General features: G+C 34.3%; 1 protein-coding gene and 1 pseudogene across 1 annotated transcript in view; one reads left to right on the plus strand and one right to left on the minus strand.

The window, feature by feature from the left end:
- Positions 1–6,987, plus strand: part of LOC107672454 (serine/threonine-protein kinase LMTK1-like) — a 54,538-nt pseudogene that overhangs the window by 28,896 nt on the left and 18,655 nt on the right.
- LOC107672452 (brain-specific angiogenesis inhibitor 1-associated protein 2-like) overlaps positions 1–6,987 on the minus strand; it is a 137,348-nt gene that overhangs the window by 4,480 nt on the left and 125,881 nt on the right. The window lies entirely within an intron of this gene.

The following is a 6,987-nucleotide window of genomic DNA, read 5'->3' on the forward strand; positions in this document are numbered from 1 at the left end:
TGTGTATATATATATATATATATATATATATATGTATGTGTGTATATATATATATATATATATATATAATACATAAATAAAATAAAATTCATACATAAAAAAATAAAAAAAGATTAAAAAACATTCTGCATCCTTGAATTTCTGCATTCTATTTTCTACCCTAATTGAAATTCAGGACCTGAATTGACATTTAAAAGGCAGTTTAATTCTGAATGGTGCATGTACCACATAACCCTACACTGTACCATGGCAGAACCATAGCATATTTTTGTAAGGGTACACATGCTGACAAAATCTCTCAAATAATGCTCAGTAACTGAACAGAAACACAAAAGTGTAGATTTAACTGGCATTACCAAGGAGTGGAAGGCATTTGCTGCAGCATGTGGGGCCAGACCACATATTTCCATCCAGATTTCACATGTGTCTCTGTAACACACAGTCGTGTTGGTATTAAACGTGACTAAAGCCTCTTTAGAGATTGTGTGTATTGTGAACGGGCACACACGCTGCTGATGGAGTGAGACAGCTGCTCTTCCTGAATGGAAAACAGCCCTCGCTCCCCAGTGCAGTGCAGTGAGTGAGCTACAACCATTGCTGTAATTGAAATGAGTTGGCTGCTTTACACTGGCGTACTTTTCATCAAGATGTTTGGGCTTCTTATTGTGCATTTGTTGGGAAGAGTCTGACTGTATGGCTGCAGTCCATGATGGTCCAACATCCTGTGCCAAAATCAAACTGAACACTCTCTACTGTCTATGTATGTCAGTAGACATTTGTCAGAGTAGATTTGACTAGTTCTCTTAAACAGTCCCTGCTGATATACAGTGGCTACGGAAAGTATTCAGACCCCCTTCAATTTTTCACTCTTTGTTATATTGCAGTCATCGTAACTACACTGTAAATAGTCTCTTATTAGATGAGGTGGAGTAGAAGCGTACATTATGATCAATCTGTCATAATGTCTTAAGATGTATGATTGAACAGATTGTACTTCTCTCAGAGTCAGACTCATCAAAATTGTACTGGCATGTATTAAAACAAATTGTATTTAAATGTACTGTATAAGATTATTTACTTACTTTACTGTTAAAAAGATAAGCTAAAATTAAAAAATAAAACAAAACAAAACACCAACATAAAAACTTAATACAGGTACCCAAAATACAAAAAAAAGAAAAAAAAAGAAAAATTAAGAATTGTTTTTTAACTCACCAAGGCTGAATTTATTTATAACATAACAGCATAATATTGTGAAATATTCATAATACTGTAACATAATACATAGCATAACATTGTGAAATATTATTACAATTGAAATGTTGAAAACAGTTGTGCTGGTTAATATTTTTGTGTAAACCATGATATGTTTTTTTTTTTCAGGATTAATACACTGGAAAAAAATTGGTGTAGAAACAATTTTCAGTTACACTTTATTTTAAGGTGTCCTTGTTACAGTGTAATTATACATTTAAGTACTGAGTAATATTAATTAACTACATGTACTGTACTTACTATATGGTTAGGGTCAGGATTAGGGTTTAGTTTAGGTTTACTTGCAGGTAATTATATATAATTTATTGTTATTATAATAGTAAGTACATGTAACATATGTAACAAGGACACCTTAAGATAAAGTGTTACCCAATTTTCACGTAGAAATCGGTAGTAAATTTCACCATTAATTACAAAGAAATGTAAGTAATACATCGGATTAATCATGAAAAGGGAAGTAGGGAAATAGTATTATCTTCTAAAATGTACACCAATACTCTTTGTTTTATTTGCAATTTTGAAAAATCATTTTGTATAAAGTTCAAAAGAACAGCATTTATTTGAAACAGACATGCATCAAATTAATGCATCCTTGCTGAACAAAAGTATAATTTTCTTAAAAAACTGAATGAGTAATGATAGATGCTGCCATGTCTCTCACTATGTTTCAGAGTAAATATAATGGAGATCTGTGAGCACAAATGGTACAGTAGAGAGGAGCAGGTCAGCATTTCCCAGCCTCTCATCATATCCTCTTCATCCCAGCATGCACATAAAGCAAGAAAACCAGTAGCTCACTTCAAATTAAAGTTTTTATCGACTGCTGGTGAATAAAGATAAACTGCTGCCTCCTCTTCAAATATGTCCTGTTAGCACTTTAGTAATGCACACATAATGCACGAATAACAATTAAAGTATGAAATATTTAGATAGACTATGTGAATTAAGTAAATTACTTTGCACCCTCAAGTGGTTCTAAATGATATTGCATCAATTTGCCTCCGAGCCACATCCACTCCCGATGATAAACACCACAGTAGCAGATGCGGTTCAGTATAGATTTGCTCTTACAGCTGTTTTACATTTAAAGTGGAAAAAGAAGACTAAATTTTATAAACCAAATAGAAACTAAACACAACTATGTATTTAACCTTTCTGCCCAAGTACCAGAATTAAATAAATAAGTGGTCCCACAATAAATGCACACAGTCAAATTTATTATAGATTTTTTTTTAATGCAGGAAATAGAGGTCTTCCTATTGCTGAAAAAAATGAAAAATTCCTGAGAAATGGCTGTTTTTTCCTTCCTCAGCAAATCCTATGTTCTTCAGAGAACAATTGTAACATTACATAAAGAAATGTTGTTCTTCTTAAAATAGGAGAGGTATTACGGCAGCAGATAAGAGTTGTTGTCCATTGCAAAAAAGGCAGACAAGAATATGAGGATATGCAGGCAGAGAGAATGCTCTTTTATAGGTAAAGACAGGGCTTATAGTCATGGACAATAGTCATAAGTGAAGAACTGGCTTGTAGGAAGGTAAATTGAATTGGCCAAAGCTAATAGCAATTGGAATTTCAATTGAATTGACAGTCATTACAGTCACACACAGATGCTCACAACTGCTTCTACAACGTGCTGCCAATAACAGTAGCCTACTGGTTACTTACTAACTAACTACCACAAATTTCATCAAATTTACACACACTGTAATAAAAAAAATGTTTCAATAAAATATTTTAAAAATGCTACATAAAAAAAACTTGTTAACCCTGTAAATCCTGAAAAATCTAATCTACATATAGATATACAGTATATTTTCTCTATATTTTCCTCTAAAAATTTCCTCATCGGGTTCCTACTGTATGTGTAGGTTCAGTAATTTCACTTTAATGGTTCTTTGTATTGCCATTGAAGTGAAATAACTGAACATAAACATAAGAGCCTGATAAAAATGCTCATTTTAGAAGAAAATGTCAAAAGGCACTTAAAGGCTTTTGCATCTGAACTGTTCTAAAATCTAAAAGAGGTTTGCATTTAAGCTTTTTTTAATCATATTTGATACATCAGGCCTTTATTGCTCATATTGTCTGATATAAGAGAATATGGAGATCAAATTCAAGGAGGAAAAAGACACCTCAGTTTCATTCAGAGGCTCAAGCAGAGCAAAATTTGGTGCAGTTGCTGATATTTAAATATGCAATTATGATTTTAGTTTGTAAAGGTAATGCAAATCAAAGAGAATTTATGAGTATAACAGACTACTTACATAAAATGCATATAAATATCAGCTGTCACTTTATATCTCCCAATAATATATCTTAGCAAGATGAAATTTAAATGCTTACTTTTATGATCAAAGCTCTTTAGTTTTTATTGCGGGTATAGTTTAATGCAATGCAATGATGATTGAGAGATGAACTAATAAATGTTTCTCAAAAGCCACAACCTGAAGGGGGGCACTCTTACAATGACAATAAAAGGCCATCAAACAGATGTGGATCATGTATTGCAGGTTTTTTTAGCAAAGTTTTGATCATGATATCTGTGCTTTAAATATGATACAGTAGGCGTTATAGTGTTTTTTCACCTTGCCATGTACAGTGAAAAATTGTAAATGTTAACCCTGCATTATATGTAATTTAAAGTAACATACTGTCAAATGTGTGGTTTTTGCAAGTAAAAACTATGAATTACCAGTAAGAAACAGTAGGGCATTCCTAGAAGCTTTAATTTAGTGCTTTACACATACTGTACAACTTAACACATATTAAATATAATTTATTTAGACTACTGATTATTAATATATAATATTACTTGCTTTAAATGCAAATTAGTTCTGCATCCTGTTTACTACCCCAATCCAAATTCGGATCAAATACAGGAATTGAATTCATGCTGGTTATGGCACAGATTCAGTACTCCAATTCCCCAACACAGATGTTCAACAATAGTCACAATGTGTGAGTATGAGCCAACATGTGGAGCTGTGGGAGCTGGATAGGTTATTGGGTCCAAGCAGATGATTGCCCAATTTCCGAAATGTGGCATCCAGCATTCATAACAAAGAAAATCCCACAAGAGAGACTTTCATCAGCCACCACACTGTGACAAAAGAGACCATTCAAAGTCCATATTAATTTCACAGTATGCATAAAGTAATCGAGCTGAATATTCTGCTTGTGTTTGAATTGTGCCATTTATTTCTTTTTTTTTTCATTTCAAATGATTTTTTTATTCAACAAAGAATCCTGAAAAAAGTATTACTGTTTTAACAATGACAATAATCAGAAATGTTTCTTGAGCATAAAATCAGCATATTAGAATGAAGACTGGAGTAATGATGCTGAAAATTCAGCTCTGCATCACAGGAATAAATTGCATTTTAAAATATATTACAATAGAAAGCATTTATTTGAAGTCTCTGTGTGCTTTTGTTCCCTGCAGGAGTTTGGAAATACGGAGGGGGAGGAGGGCCAAGCTGACCTTTCCACTTTAGCCTCCCCCAGCTCTCAGAATGACCCCGAGGTTTATATCCTGCCCCTCACAGAGGTCTCACTACCTGTGTCCAAACAGCCCAGCAAGTCATGTAAGAATCTGCACGGTTTTGGTCATTATTTATTTATTATTCACAAAAGGAGATGTTTTGAATAATGCACTGACTGTTCTTTTCCATGTATTGAAAATGCAAAGCAATGCAATTGAAATGGAATGAGTGCTGGTCATGGTGGCAATCATGAGGAGGCATGTTTTTAATGGAAAACATGATTTAGATTAGACCTACTGCCTGTGTTAACTGTGGTGTTTATAGCTCATCACTGTAACACATTGCAAAGAAGATTGCTGGTTGCATTTTTGTCATTTTTTCACACTACGCTGATATTTGTCCCTCACATTCCTAATTGCCTTGTGACAGGAAGAATAAAGGACAGGACTGTGCCCATTGTGAACGGATGGTTCTGGAAAAAAAGCAGTGGCCTTGTTTATGTTCTCACAGTGCAGAGAGGGGTGGAGACCGGACCGTCTCTGGAAGCAGAACACACATCTGTCAGTTGCATAATGCGCGTGAGACCGGCCCAGAGGACTCCTGGCATGATGGATGCATGTGAACTGGACTGCAGAAAGGAAAGGAAGTTGTCAATGCATGGAAGCACTGGAGAGTACAGATGGAAATTAAGATGTTTTTAACAGCAATATTACAACAGATCTGAAACAGATGCGTCCGAAAACCAAATCAACTGTAGATTTTCATCTCTTTAGAAGATATTGATTTCTTAGTAGTGCTTCCTAAGGCAACCAACAAGGGCTTATGCACATATTTTAGGTTGAAGGTTTTGTAAAACACATTACTTATCAAGAAAAGTTTGGGTTTTTTGAAAGAAATGTATACTTTTATTCAGCAAGACTGCATTATATTGATCAAAAGTGACAGTAAAGACAGTAAGGTTATAAAAGATTTCAATGTCAGCGCCAATAGCCCCAATATATAGCGCCGCTGCACTTCGGGCATCCAGAGATTGAGTCCCAGCTTGCGGATCTTTCCCTTCTTGTCTAAATACTGTCCTGTCGTAATAAAGGCAAAAAAAGAGCCAAAAATAGCTCTTCTTTTGACCTTTACTTTCATAAAAGAATCCTAAAAAAATTAATCACAGTTTCAACAATGATAATAATAATCAGAAATGTTTCTTGAGTAGCAAATCAGCATATTAGAATGATTAAAATAATTTCTGTCATGACAACTGTACATGTACATGTTAATGTATTTGGTCTTGGCGGAATAGATCTGCTACGTTGCTCCTGCGGCAGAGCAAGTACCGAGACTTGTTACTGCCAATACCTCCACAACATGCTGCTGTGAGCATGTAAGAAATATTGCTGCTGCAAATATAACATACACGAAATAACCCCCATATAGCGTACATGAATCACCTCGTAGCAGATCTATACAGGTGGAGCTGGGGAAGGTGGAGGGTTTCTGAGGCAAGCTGCAACTGCTACGGCAAGTACTAGCCATATATTTGAATGTTGAGCAGCGAGCTCATTGGCTACCGATACAGGAGAGAACCAATCAGCTGTGCCATGTGATAATGATGTCATTAGGTCAGATTGAGTTAGACCTATCGGACTGCGCCATCTAGAGTTTCATGCCAGAACTCTGTATATATACATCACACTTTTCTAAATATATCCTAAAAAATATCCTAACAAAATATATGAATATAGAGAAGCAGAAAGACCTCTATGACCATATATGAATGTGAAAATATTAAGTAGTTTTCAAGATTGTTTTCATTGTTTTCAACACTGATAATAATAATAAATGTTTCTTGAGCAGAAAAATCATCACATTAGGATGATTTCTGAAGAATCATGTGACACAAGTAATAAATTACATTTTGAAACATCAATCAAATATCAAAAATCAAATAGACACTTAAACTTAAAATGTAACCATATTTCAAAATATTACAGTTTATACTGTATTTTGGGTCAAATAAATTCAGCCTTGGTGAGCATAACAGACTTCTTTCAAAATATTAACAATGCCTCTAGCATTTTTGTAGCCTAAACACCAAAAAAACACATGATGTTTATTAAAGGGTTAGTTCATCTCAAAATGAAAATTAGGCTGCGTTTCACTCACCCCCGATGCATCCTAGGTGTATATGACTTTCTTCTTTCAGACGAATCCAGTCGGAGTTATATTAAAAATG

The sequence above is a fragment of the Sinocyclocheilus anshuiensis genome, unplaced genomic scaffold (genome assembly GCF_001515605.1).
Source record: "Sinocyclocheilus anshuiensis isolate Anshui unplaced genomic scaffold, SAMN03320099.WGS_v1.1 scaffold1430, whole genome shotgun sequence".
NCBI classification, from domain to species: domain Eukaryota; kingdom Metazoa; phylum Chordata; class Actinopteri; order Cypriniformes; family Cyprinidae; genus Sinocyclocheilus; species Sinocyclocheilus anshuiensis.